Consider the following 14461-nt stretch of genomic DNA (forward strand, 5'->3'; position numbering starts at 1 on the left):
TTGGTTTAGTTCTCTAAGAGAAAGATCAACTCCATACTTGAACTCTATCTGAAATTCTGTATCCTTTTAAGAGGGCACTATCTTCTCTGAACCACCTGGCAAAAGAGCTACATAATGTTATATAGTATAATCAATTCTAACACTGCAAAAGCTTTTTCAGCATAGGGTTTTCTTATAACTTCTTTAAAGAATGGAGACTGCGTTTAGTGTGAATTACTGAAATTTTTGAAAGTTTGGTAAATGGAGAAAATAAGTTACTTTAAGGGTTATTATTATCAAATTAAACCTAACAAGGCACACATTTCATCATTTTAACATCAACAGTGGAGCTCCTCTTAGGAAAGAAATGCTTTTTGTTCAGGAAAATACATGGAAAAGGCACTTAGGGTGGAAGGTAAGGCCTTGCAGCATCAAAGGAAGGCAAAGATGCTCTGCATAAGACTAGGGAAACAATTGTTTGTTTTTTCCCCTCTGGAGAGGGAGAGAGAAGGCAAGGGGAAGAAATCCCATCCAGATAGCAGTAACTCAGAGGCCACAGAACACTAGGAATTTGCAGAAGTCTTAGGGAGGGTTTTTGGCTTCTCCATAACATGAAACTGAAGGTTCAAGCCAACTGTTTAGTTCTTAAAGGGTCGGTCTGGATACTCAGATGACATTTAGGTATAGACATGTTAAAATAGTCACAAGAGTGGTTGCTATCAGGAATTTATATTCCAGGATATTAATAAAGTCATCATAGCTATATTTTAAATCTTTTTTTAAACATAGAAAATTATGTCCTTTTGACTAAAGTAATGATAAAAAAAGAAAAAAAAACAATTATAGGTCTTCAAAAATGGATAATGCAGAGGAAATGGCGTTATAAAGTTTGTGGATTTCCTATTCTCTTAACCAAAAATGGGGGGAAACATCTCGAGCAGAGGCATTTTACATAATAGATTATGTGGGTACTAAAATATGTACTATACTTCTAGAACCAAATAAATCCTTCCACAACAAATCAGAAAGCATTTTCTTTCAACGTTAACTGGTAAAATTTAGGTAGTAGAGTAAATCAAAAGACACCATCACCTGAAAACCTACAAACACTTCACAGAAGGTTAAGAAATAAACCAAACAGATATAATCATGCTGGCAGACTTAAGAATACTTCTGTATAATCTGCTCTTCCAGACTTAGCTTCAAATCAAATAGCCAAGAAGACGCCCTGAAACAGCACTTTCACAGAGCAGTAAGGTAAATTCAAATTTTAAAAACAGAAATTCAAGAAGTTCAAAATCCACGTCCTCATTTTTTTAAAAAATTTTTATTGGAGTATAGTTGATTTACAATGTTGTGTTAGTTTCAGGTGTACAGCAAAGTGAATCTGTTATACACATACATATAGCCTCTCTTTTTTAGATTCTTTTGTGTCCTCATTTCTGTCTCCTCTAACAATCAAACATAAACTTGCTTTTGGTGGCTTAAGGTGATCCTAAAGCCTTCAGTTATTTTAAAATTAAAATACTTAAAGCCTTTAGAAGTAAAAGTTTCCAAAAGCTGCCAAAAGAAAAACTGTAGGCAAGATAGCTCTTCAGATCAATGAAGTAATCAGTGGCACCAGGATATGCAATCTTATATGACCAGGAACAGGGTGCAACTTAAAATGGGGGTGAGTGATGGTCAGGATAGAATATTTATTATAAACATATTTATAAACATATATAATTCTCGAATGATTCTAGAATTCTGCATATCTAAGACATATAACCATGTTAGTAATATAATTCTACTAGGCAAGAGACATTCAAATTATATTATGGTTTAGACACAAAACTCACTGTTTTCCGAATCAGTTGTCACAGTCAACTCCAGGACTTCAAGATAAGGTTATCTTTTGAGGGAGAACTGACATGTAGTGGATGATTTTGGTTTGCCAATGAAATTCAGGAATCAATCAATCTGTTACTTGTTCTGAGCTGCTAAAAATAATAAGTGGACTATAGATCAAAATAAATCCTTATTCCAAAAAATTAAGTCCATCTATATCTCAATACCTTGCAAATGCCAGGCATTCAATAAACATCTGTTAAATGAATGAATCAATCTGTAGTCAAGTTACATCCTTACAATCTGCAGTAGGGAGAAAATGGAGCCACATGAGAAACAGAAGACAGTTAGAGCATCTGAAAACTGAAGGCTTTCTTAACCCAATTTACAAAGATCTGCATAGGCCTCCCATGGGTTTCAGTAAGAAATGTGAGCATACAAGCAGGGCTATATCAGTTAAGCCCATCAGTTACATTGAAGTTGAAAACATCCCCTGGAAACGGGTTTGACAACAGTGTGGCAAAAAACCAGAAAACGTTTAATACTTGTATCCCCCGCTTTTTGAAAGTTGACTTTATGCCACTTTGCTTTTATGAAAGACCTACATTAGTACCTGTTTTCTCTAACTAAAAAAATGAAAAAAAGACATTTGTTTTGCAGAGAAGTGTTATAGAGGCAGTGGTCACCCTGAGCAGCGAGAGGGGCACCACCAAGCTCCTTCCCAGGGAACTACACTCAGCATCTCAGCATCAAGCCTCTATAGCCTTGAACCATGTCTGTGACCATCTGCGCTTTATCCTGACTTATTTTGTGCAGCTGTTAGTAAGATGTGTCCTAAGGTAATTACTTCGCTTTATACCGGCTTTCCAAAAGGTTTCATAGGAACGCTCTACTTTCTGATAGCAGGGGAAACTTGTACCCAATCCTCCCACCCCATACCCATTTTATTTTAGAAACATTGATAGTAAGATGTTTTCTCCTTAAAGTTAAGACATGGTAATGAGAAAGGTCCAACAGACTGCAATGGGAAGGGGGAAAAAGTCCTTAGATAGAATAGAATAAAAAGAAGTTGATGACTCAGGAGCATAACTATGACTAGCAATTACTGTATTATGGTGACTATGGTGATATGCTCCAGGATTATAAGCTTTTAAAGAGTTCTTTCTCCCTACACTAAATGATCTCAAATTGCTAATTTTTTGGAGACTTAAGTCCACTTCTAGTTTTCTTTTCTCCCTCACTGTGAGGCTATCAACCTTTGTTGCCAGTGTGCCTCTCCCTTTTCTAACCTGCTGTTGGCTGAGAAACCAGATTATCAGAGAACCCAGAAGTTGTCTGCTTGAGACCGAACCCTAGGACCTGTTTTTTGACCCTTGGCTAGTTCCTCAAGTACCTTTTCTTTCATCCCTTCAGCACTAGGGATTCAGCTGGCTTGCTTCTCTTCCTTTGGCACTGTTACCAAGTGCCTTTCTCATCTGGTGTTCTTTTCCCTAGGCTGGCTATGAATATGCTCTGTCCTTTCTTTACTGTCTCCTAAGAAAAGTATAGGTCCTCGTCTCTTTCGTGAGAATTTTACTGTTAATCACTATAGAGAAATACAGTGGAAACACGGAGAAAATGGTTTAGGAAATCTTAAAATTTTTTATTGTGATTTTGCTCCTTAATCAGTATTTACTGACTCCCCTACTTGGATGCTCCCAGAAGACTGTATGCTCAATTTTTTCCTCACTACACTATGAGCTCCTTGAAAGAAGCTATCTTAGTTTTGTATGCCCCAAACCTTAAAGCAACTGACATACAGTAGGCTCGCAATACATGCCCAACTATAAGCTTAATGATTAAAAATGTCAACACACTGAATTACAGAAGTAACTGAATGAACAAAATTGATTATTAATACACTTCAGTCCAGCATCAACTAAATGAATTGCCTTGAAGAACAAAATCAAGCTAAGATTGAATATTTGAAAGAAAGCACTGTATTTGCTTTATGGAAAACTCTGTATAGGAGTTTGTTGATAAAAGGGTGATATATCATTGTTATAGCTGTGACACAGTACCCACTTTTCTTATAATAACTAAAGACAATGAGTTGTCAGTTTTGTCAGAAAGCTAAACCTGAACCTTTGGCTCACTGCTTAGTTTTATCATGTTTTCCACAAAGATCATTTGCAGCTGTTTATGAATACATTTAAAATAAGCCCCATATCAAATAAGAAATGACCAAATATCTTCTTTAAGAAACTCACAATCAATAATATGTCTCATTTGTAATCTTTCAATTTTGTGACTAAACATAAAACAAAGTCACACTCAGCCATTTAGCCTAGTACTAGCTAAAAAGAGAATGGTTGAAAAGAAAATTTTTTTTTAGGTTGTTAAAGGCTTTAGGAACAGTAGTGCCACCTCAGAGACATTGTAGTTGGTTTCCAGTCTCCTCTTCCTTTCTGCCTTCAGACAGAGAGTGCTCTCTCTTAACCAACAAGCTTCCCTTTGTTTTGATTTATACCACTGGTCTGAATAACCCCAAAGCACCACGCAACATGCCTATGACTGAAAGCAATTAAGAGCTGAAAGCAGAGTTCTGGCACTTGGACCCCAAACATGTACTTACTTTACACAAGTGATGAATTTTTGAGAAAGCCATTTTCTAAGTTGACACAGATTTTAAATATAAAGTAGTTAAGTTCTCCTGAAAAGGTCACAAAACCATGTGGAGAGGGGCTGCTGAAAATTCTTCACCCATGGGCGTCACCCCATAGACATGCCCTCCATCATCCTCTTCAATGGCCTTCTTTTCTGAGACAATTCCATACCACACCTTTCTCACTCTTCTCTGAACCCCTATCTGTCCTCCATCTCTCTTTCTCTCGTTCCTCCCACCAATAAACCCACATAATCTATAGCTAGATTTCTCTCCAAACTCTGAGAATTAAGTACAAACATAATCTCAGTCATACACTTATTAACGGCAGTGGAAATTAGCAATCCTCTAAGAAGAGGAACTGCGTGGCTGGAAGACAGAAGGGGAAAAGAAACTTATTTTTCATCATTTCCTTCCAATTTTCCTACCATGTGTATATGTCCATCCAGTTAAAAAATAATGAAATGTATGTTATTTGTAAGTCTCTACTCCTGCCTTCTCGCAACTTTGCTCTACTCCACTAGCTTCACCCTCTTCCTTGGCCTATTATCATGTCCAAAGTCTTCTATTTTATTAAAAACAGATAAAATAAAAGTTTATTTTATCCCTATACTCCACTAGCTTCACCCTCTTCCTTGGCCTATTATCATGTCCAAAGTCCCTATACTCCACTAGCTTCACCCTCTTCCTTGGCCTATTATCATGTCCAAAGTCTTCTATTTTATTAAAAACAGATAAAATAAAAGTTTAAAAATCTCCCTTCCCCAAGACTCTGGGTTCCCCTCTAGCTGCTTTCCTCAGCCAAGCTTCCTCACAGAGTATGACTCTCATGCCCTTCTCCTCACCTCTCATTCATCCTTCAACCTCACTGCGATCTGATTTTTCCTGAAACCACTTTTCCTTCAGTGACCAACAGTCCCTGCTAACCAATCCAATCATACCTTCTTAGTTGTTATCTTAGGTCATCTCTGGTTCAATATTACTGACCATTCCTTAATTCAACTTTCCTCCTGTGGCCTCCTGGAGCCTACATCTTACAATGAATGCTCTTTCTCAAATCCCTCCTTTGGATCACCCAGCTCCCTCCCCTTGATCCTTAAATGTTGTTGATGCCAGAGTTCCAGTTGTGACCATGTACCTGTTTTTAATGTACCTTTGTGCAAACCATTCACGACCACAGATTAACCACTTCTTTCGTGTTAATAACTCCCAATCAGGCTCTTCAGACCAGACTTCTTCCTGAGTTCCACTCAAATCTCTCACAGACTGATTATGATCCCTTGAACTGATCCACTGAACAGCAGATACCTCCTTTCTCTCACCTTGCCACATTCAATCCATTATCAAATCCTGCATAGTCTAATACCAATATATCTCAAACACACCCACTTCTCTTCATCCCCTCTTCTACCATCCTAATTCAAGCCATCATCATTTCTTAGAATATGAAAAACCTAACAGACTCCATGCTTAATCTCCTCTCTATTCTCCATAAGGCAACAAGAATAAAGTTTTTAAAACTAAACTCCTTTTAAAAAAATTCAAGGTGTTCATAATATACAGAATAAAATCCACACTTCTAATCAGTCTCCAAGGTTCAGCCCAGTCTGGCCCCTGACTACTTCTCCTCCCTCATCTTGCACCACTCTCCTCTTTGCTCATACTCAGTCACAGGCCTCCTGTCATTTCTTTCCGCTTCCTCATCATACTCTCTCCTATCCTGGGCCTTTGCAACTGTTCACTGTACCCAGAATACTCTCCCCTCTTGTTCTTTATATGGAACTACTTCTCACCCCTCAGGTCTCAGCTGAAAAGTCACCCTCTGGGAGACGTTACCAGTCCACCTGGTCTGAAGTAGCCTCCCCTACCACCTTTATTTTCTAACTTAGCATCTAATGTTTCTTTCCCAACATATATTACAATTTACTTCCTGGAAGTCCTCTTCCAGACAGGAAGGGGGAAAGTGCTATCTTCTCCCTTTCCACCTCCTTGCTGATCAGAATGGAAATACAATGGCAGGAGCTCAAGCAACTCAATAAATATTTGTTGTTGAAATGAACTATTAACTGAACTGGTGGGTGAATTCTTTCACCATTAACATGTATAACTATCAACTCCATTGTTAAACAACATAGTCATAGACACTCTTAAATTAGACCCTATTTTATTTGAACTATTCCTTCCTTCTTCATGACTTGTCAGAAACCTTTCTAAAAAGAAAGAACTCACAGTTTGGCAAAATGACAGAGATATATGGATAAGCTTCAAAGATCTCAATGATCTTTACAACATGAATTAGTTCCACTTCTATACCACAGGTAGACTTTGTGTGCTCATTTTCTAGCATGAATAAACCATAATACAGGGTGCAGTTAATCAAAACGTCCCAAGGTTACATGAGTCAGTAGTAAAGCTAGCAATAAAGTGAGAGCATTACATATTAAGAAGTCAGTTATAAAAGAAATTACTTTTTTTAAATTAAATTAATTTTTTTATACAGCATGTTCTTATGAGTTACCTATTTTATACATATTAGTGTATATATGTCAATCCCAATCTCCCAGTTCATCCCACCACACCCCCCCAAAAGAAATTTCAATAAATGATTTCAATTAACAACCGGTCAACTAGCTGCTTACAGGACAGCTTTCAATAAATGCCTCTTGAATTAAACTAAAAGTACTGGAAAGGGATAAAAAGTAATATACAACAGTCTCTGTCTTAAGGGAAGATGAATATCTAAGAAATCTAAAATCTGATGGGGAAAGTTCCAATGATCTCCATGATCTAGATTAGATCTAAGATCTAATGATCAAAGAACTGTAAGAATTTAAGAGAATACCACCAGATAAGAAATAAGTAACTAATGAGTATTAGAACAGAACTGTTGTATAGATAGTCAGTGGGGGGAGAGTTCTTTTCTAGCTGAAGTAGCCTGGCTTCACACAGGAGTAAGATTTAATACAGGGCTCCTCAAGGATGGAAAGATTTCAATAGTGAGAATGGGGGTATCCAGTAGGTAAAGGACATAGAAAGAAAAAGAGGCCCCAAAGCAAACAGCAGGCAGAGCCAATTTGGCAGCAGTGTACAGACAAACTTAAGTGGGAATGATTATGGGGAAGATACTTGGAGCTTTAAATTTGGCTAGTTAAGATTAGGAAGTCTGCCCGAATAGCCAAAGCAACGCTGAGAAAGAAAAACAGAGTTGGAGGAATCAGGCGCTCTGACTTCAAACTATACCACAAAGCTACAGTAATCAAGACAGTATGGTACTGGCACAAAAACAGAAATATAGATCAATGGTACAGGATAGAATTCCCAGAGATAAACACACGCACATATGGGCACCTAATTTACAATCAAGGAGGCAAGAACATACAATGGAGAAAAGACAGCCTCTTCAATAAGTGATGCTGGGAAAACTGGACAGCTACAGGTAAAAGAATGAAATTAGAACATTATCTAACACCATACACAAAAATAAAATCCAAATGAATTAAAGACTTAAATGTAAGACCACACACACTATAAAACTCTTAGAGGAAAATATAGGAAAAACACTCTTGGACATAAACCACAGCAAGATCTTTTTTGACCCACCTCCTAGAGTAATGGAAATAAAAATAAAAATAAACAAATGGGACTTAATGAAACTTAAAAGCATTTGCACAGCAAAGGAAACCATAAACAAGACAAAAAGACAACCTCAGAATGGGAGAAAGTATTTGCAAATGAAACAATAGACAAAGGATTAACCTCCAAAATATACAAACAGCTCATGGAGCTCAATATCAAAAAAACAAACAATCCAGTTAAAACATGGGCAAACGACGTAAATAGACATTTCACCAAGGAAGACATACAGATGGCCAAGAGGCACATGAAAAGATGCTCAACATCATTAATCACTAGAGAAATGCAAATCAAAACTACAATGAGGTATCACCTCACCCCAGTCAGAATGGCTATTATCAAAAAATCTAGAAACAATAAATGCTGGAAAGGGTGTGGTGAAAAGGGAACCCTCCTGCACTGCTGGTAGGAATGTATATTGATACAACCACTATGGAAAACAGCATGGAGGTTCCTTAAAAAACTAAAAATAGAACTACCATATGACCCAGCAATCCCACTACTGGGCACGTACCCTGAGAAAATCATAATTCAGAAAGAGACATGCACCACAATGTTCATTGCAGCACTATTTACAATAGCCAGGACATGGAACCAACCTAAATGTCCACTGAGAAATGAATGGATAAAGATGTAGCACATATATACAATGGAATATTACTCAGCCATAAAAAGAAACGAAATTGAGTTATTTGTAGTGAGGTGGCTGGACCTAGAGTCTGTCATACAGAGTGAAGTAGGTCAGAAAGAGAAAAACAAATACTGTATGCTAACGCATATATATGGAATCTTAAAAAAAAAAAGGTATTGATGAATCTAGTTGCAGGGCAGGAATAAAGAAGTAGACATAGAAAATGGACTTGAGGACATGGGGTGGGAGGGCGAAGCCGAGGTGAAGTGAGAGTAGCATCGATGTGTACATATATACGCTACCGAATGTAAAATAGTTGGCTGGTGGGAAACAGCAGCATAGCACAGGGTGATTGGCTTGGTGCTTTGCGATGACCTAGAGGGGTGGGGTAGGGAGGAAGGGAGGGAGGCTCAAGAGGGAGGGGATATGGGGACATGTGTATGTTTATGGCTGATTCGCTTTGTTGTGCAACAGAAACTAACACAGTATTGTGAAGCAATTATACACCAATAAAGATCTATTAAAAAAGAAGAAAAAAAGGATCAGGAAGTCTGAACTTGATTACACGGGGTACAAGTTCCTTCCTTTCTTTGTTTTCTTTTTTTAATAAATTTATTTATTTATTTTATTTTTGGCTGAGTTGGGTCTTCGTTACTGCATGCGGGCTTTCTCTAGTTGCAGCGAGCAGGGGCTACTCTTCATTGCAGTGCATGGGCTTCTCATTGTGGTGGCTTCTCTTGTTGTGGAGCACAGGCTCTAGGTGTGTGGGCTTCAGTAGTTGAGGCACGTGAGCTCCAGAGCGCAGGCTCAGTAGCTGTGGCGCCCGGGCTTAGCTGCTCCGTGGTATGTGGGATCTTCCAATACTAGGGCTTGAATCTGTGTCCCCTGCATTGGCAGGCAGATTCTTAACCACTGTGCCACCAGAGAAGCCCCTCTTTTTTTTTTTTTTCGATTAAAACTTTTTTTTTTTCCTACCATGAAACAATATTGTTTGGTCAGTTGGTCACAACTGGGTTCTAAGTCTTTTTTTTTTTAATCTATTTTTTATTGAAGTATAGTTCAATTACAATGTTGTGTTAATTACTGCTGTACAGCAAAGTGACTCAATTATACATATATGTACCTTCTTTTTCATATTCTTTTCCATTATGGTTTAACACAGAATAATGAATATAGTTCCCTGTTCTATTCAGTAGGACCTTGTTGTTTACCCATTCTGTATATACCAGTTTGCATCTGCTAACCCCAAACTCCCACTCCAACCCTCTCCCTCCTCCTTCCTCCTTGGCAACCACCAGTCTGTTCTCTATGTCCCCGATTCTGCTTCTGTTTAATAGGTAGGTTCATTTGTATCATTTAAATTCCACATATAAGTGAGATCATATGGTATTTGTCTTTCTCTTTCTGACTTACTTCACTTAGTATGATAATCTCCAGTTCCATCCATGTTGCTAAAAATGGCATTATTTCATTCTTTTTTTATGGCTGAGTAATATTCCATTGTATATATGTACCACATCTTCTTTATCCATTCATCTGTCAATGGACATTTAGGTGGGTTCCATATCCTGGCTATTGTGAATAGTGCTGTTATGAACATAGGGGTGCATGTATCTTTTTGAATTATGGTTTTGTCCGGATATATACCCAGGAGTGGGATTGCTGGATGATATGGTAATTCTATTTTTAGTTTTCTGAGGAATCTCCATACTGTTTTCCACAGTGGCTGCACCAGCTGACATTCCCACCAACAGTGTAGGTGGGGGAACAAGTTTCTAAGTGGAAAGTGACATTTGAAAAATAAATCTGGAGTCAGAATACAGGACAAATTTCAGGAATGGAGACATTAGAGACAGAAAAATAATTAAGAAATTTTACCACGTTATGCCTGAATTATTGTTAATAAAGGCATAAACTAGGTGAATAGAAACAGTAAGAGGGATGTGTGGAATTTGTGAGACAGTAAAATAGGACTTACGTGTTAAGTTGGGACTAGATGAACTTTATTGATCCTCTCCTAAAAGATAATTACTTCTAGTATACACCTCAATCATTTGGCTTAAAAACCTCACAATTTTCCTTGTCCCTCACTCCCCTAAGAGTGCTCTTTCTCAGACATTTGCTGCCCCCCACCTACCATCCCCCAAACTGGCTTCTCCAACCACATAATATATTCCAGCCAAAACAAAGGACTATATTTACTAGTTCCCTAGACAAACCAGGAAATTCCCAAACCAATGACTTTGTTCATGCTATGTTGTCTTTAATGTCCTCTCTCTGTTCTTCGTACCCAAAGTCTAGACATTCTTCACACCCCAGGTCAATGCCACTTTTCCCACCAAGCTCTCTCAGAGGCCCCAACTCAAAGTAAGTGTTGTCTCCCAATACTCTCCATTTTTCTCTGAAACACTTTTTTCAAAAAACCTTGCAATTGTTCCTTATCTCCTCTGGTAAACTATATACTCCCCATGGTAAACATAGCCAATTTATTTCTGTATTCCTTCCTTCTCTTTTCATAGGTACTTGAAGATCTTGATAAATAATATATGGCAACGGCACAGTATAATGGCTAAAAGCACAGACTCTGAAGACAGACTGTTTGAATCTGAATCTTAATACTGCCATTTATTAGCTACGTGACCATGGGCAAGGTACTTAATCTCTGTATGCTACAATATCTTTATGTATAAAATGGAGATAATAAGAGTAGATATTTCATAAAGTTGTCAGAGGACTTGGCTTAGAACAGTATAAGCATCATAAAAGTATCTATTAAATACAGTGGAAAAATACTGAATATTCTGTGATACGTGAGTAAAGCTTTATTTATCTATGGAAAGCAAAATGAAGCCAGTCTCTAGGTACTAAATAGGTATATACAAATTCTTCCTAAATCTTCTTATGCATTCCCTAAGGGTTAGCTGTGTCCTTTAAAGTCTTCCTTATGTTAACAATGGTTCTGTTGTAGTTTGACATTTCAATTTCTGAGAAAATATTTAGTTCAGCTTCCTGTGACAATAAGACACCTAATTGATCTTCTTGCCTCCAGTCTTACCCCCTTAAATCCATCCTCCCATGGCTCAAAGAGTATCTTTCTAAAATGCAGACCTAATGTTTTCCCACTGCTACAAACCCCCTCCATTCCATCCTCGTTAGGATAAAGTTTAAAATCCTTAGAGTCTCATACAAATTCCTCCAAATATGGACCCTGCCTAGTCTCCAGTTTCATCTCTCAACACTTTTTACCATAAAACCTAATCACCCGGCCACATCTCAAAAGCTTTTAGTATGTCATTCCTTTTGCTAGAACATCTCTCCATTAGTTTGCTAGGGCCACCATAACAAAATACCACAGACTGGGTAGCTTAAACAACAGAAGTTTATTTTTTCACAGTTCTGGAGGCTAGAAGTCTAAGATCAACATGTCAGCAACACTGGTTTCTCGTGAGGCTTGCAGATGGCTGCCTTCTCAATGTGTCCTCACGTGGTTTTTTTTTTTCCTATATGCACATGTCCCTGGTGTCTTTTTGTGTCCAAAGTTCCTCTTCTTATAAGGTTACCAGTCAGAATGAATTATAACACACCTTAAAGGTCTCATTTTAACTTAATTATCTCTTTAAAGGCCCCATCTCCAAATACAGTCACATTCTGAGGTTATGGGGGCTAGGACTTCAACTTACAAATTTTGGAGAAACACAATTCAGCCCACAACAACCCCTTCTCCTTTTCTTTAGCCAGGCTAATTCCCATTTGTTTTTCCAAGACTGGCCCAAGCCTTCCCATCCAGGCAGATTTCACTGCCCTGTCTCTGTGTTCCCATAGTACTTCTGCATGCTGCTCTCTGTATGCTGCTATCCCATTAACACACTATCCCAGTTGTCTCTTCCTTCTTCAGACTGTATTCTTTAAAGGAAGAGACTAAATCTCTAGCACTTAGCACAGTGTCTGTTCCACTGAAGGTATTTACTAAGGATTTGATTATTTAGGGAAAGTAGAAGAACATGGACTTTGAAGAAAGGCAAGCGTGAGTTCAAATCCTGGCTATACCATTTACTTATCTTGTGGCTTTCGACAAGTCACTAAATGCTGACCTTCCATTCTACATAAGGCAGTTATAAAGATAAATGACTTAATTATAATAAAAGCATCCAGTTGTAGGGTTGGTACATAGTAGGTGCTCAATAAATGTTAGAGTACAGATTCTGGGATTGCCTGGGTTTGACACCCAATTCCACCACTTGGTAGCTGAATGACCTTGGGTATGTTAACTTATCCTCTGCTTCAGTTGCTTATCTATTAAGAACATCTCACACTGCTACTGTGAGGATAAGTTAATATAGGTAAAATATTTAGACGGGTATCTAACACTTATAAGTACTATACAAATGTTTCCTATTATATGATCACTGCAGATCTGAACTAATATGACTGGAAATCATGAATAATTTAGTTCATTCAATTATGAAGTTATTTTAAATGTGAATATTACTTTAATGCCTCAGATTTCTTACCACTAAACAGGATAGTAACTAAAGAGGTTCAAAAACTGGTACGGATGATATAAACAAAGATCAAAATAAACATGAAATAATATCATCTGCCTCATTCCTTATATTAGTGTTTAAACATACTTTGGGTATTGAAGTAAAAAATCTTAAGAAACAAGTTTTTCTAGTCTTTGTGACTACAGATGTTAACCATTTGCAGTAGAGAATAACACTCCTTGGCTCATATTTTCAATTTCAGAACCACTAAACCTTTGAACTGGAAAGACCTTTGAGATGAAAGACCAGTCCTATTATGACTTACATTAAGTAAACAGGTGGATTTGTAACGGGCTTTCAGGGTCTTAATAAGCAGCTCTATGGAGGACGGGAATTACAAGCAGAGAGAATAACTGGTTCAAAAGTACTAAAGCAGGGTTCATAACTTATTCTAAATGTCCAAGGTATGTAGTAGGAACCAGTATTAGGAAATAACGCTGGAAAATGCCTTTGAATCATCCAAACTTTAAGGTCAGTAATTTCTGAAGTAGGTATCTGACCTGTAACTTTGAAGTAAGGCAGATCTAGGTATGAATCTCCACTTGTTACATAAGCAAAGCTGAGCCTCAGATTATGCAACAGGGTTATTATAGTGATTAAGTGATCAAATGTACATACAGCTCATAACTGAGATGCCTGGCTGATTGAAAGTACTCAAATTTTTGTCTTTCTGACCCCTGTCACCATACGAATAAAAATCTGCAAAATAATAAAACACTGTCTTTCATACAGTATGTGTTTGCTGAATGTCTGAGACTTGTTGAACATTACTTAATTTTAAAAACAGAAAGCTGGAATAACTGCTGAAATGATCAAGTGTCTTCATCCCTGCCCTTTCTCCCCACCAAATGTCCTTCACAATTTCTTCGCAAGTGTCACTGCACCACCATTAACATGCTATTAACATGCTGTAGCTTCCAATTCTACAGCAAAGATTTGAAGGTCAGGAAAAAATAATCATTGAAATAGATAAAACAAAACTAAACTAAACAAAACTGGAAGTGTCCATTTCATTTTATTCCTATGGTCCATTCTAGCTTGATGAATTTCCAGTGAAAAGTTAGTTTCTGACGCAGAAACTGCAGGTTTAAATAAAAGGCTCGTGGTCAAGTAACTGAATTCACCGCTATTATAATGACCCAGAAATCTTTTAAGTGTTTAGGAGACTATCTTTACTCTGGTTCTAAAAGGACATCTGCC

General features: G+C 37.6%; 1 protein-coding gene across 1 annotated transcript in view; it reads right to left on the reverse strand.

Annotated features, from left to right (window-relative positions):
* Positions 1–14461, reverse strand: part of TRAK2 (trafficking kinesin protein 2) — a 70328-nt gene that overhangs the window by 55204 nt on the left and 663 nt on the right. The window lies entirely within an intron of this gene.

The sequence above is a fragment of the Stenella coeruleoalba genome (assembly GCF_951394435.1).
Source record: "Stenella coeruleoalba genome assembly, chromosome: 6".
In the NCBI taxonomy this organism is placed as follows: Eukaryota; Metazoa; Chordata; class Mammalia; order Artiodactyla; family Delphinidae; genus Stenella; species Stenella coeruleoalba.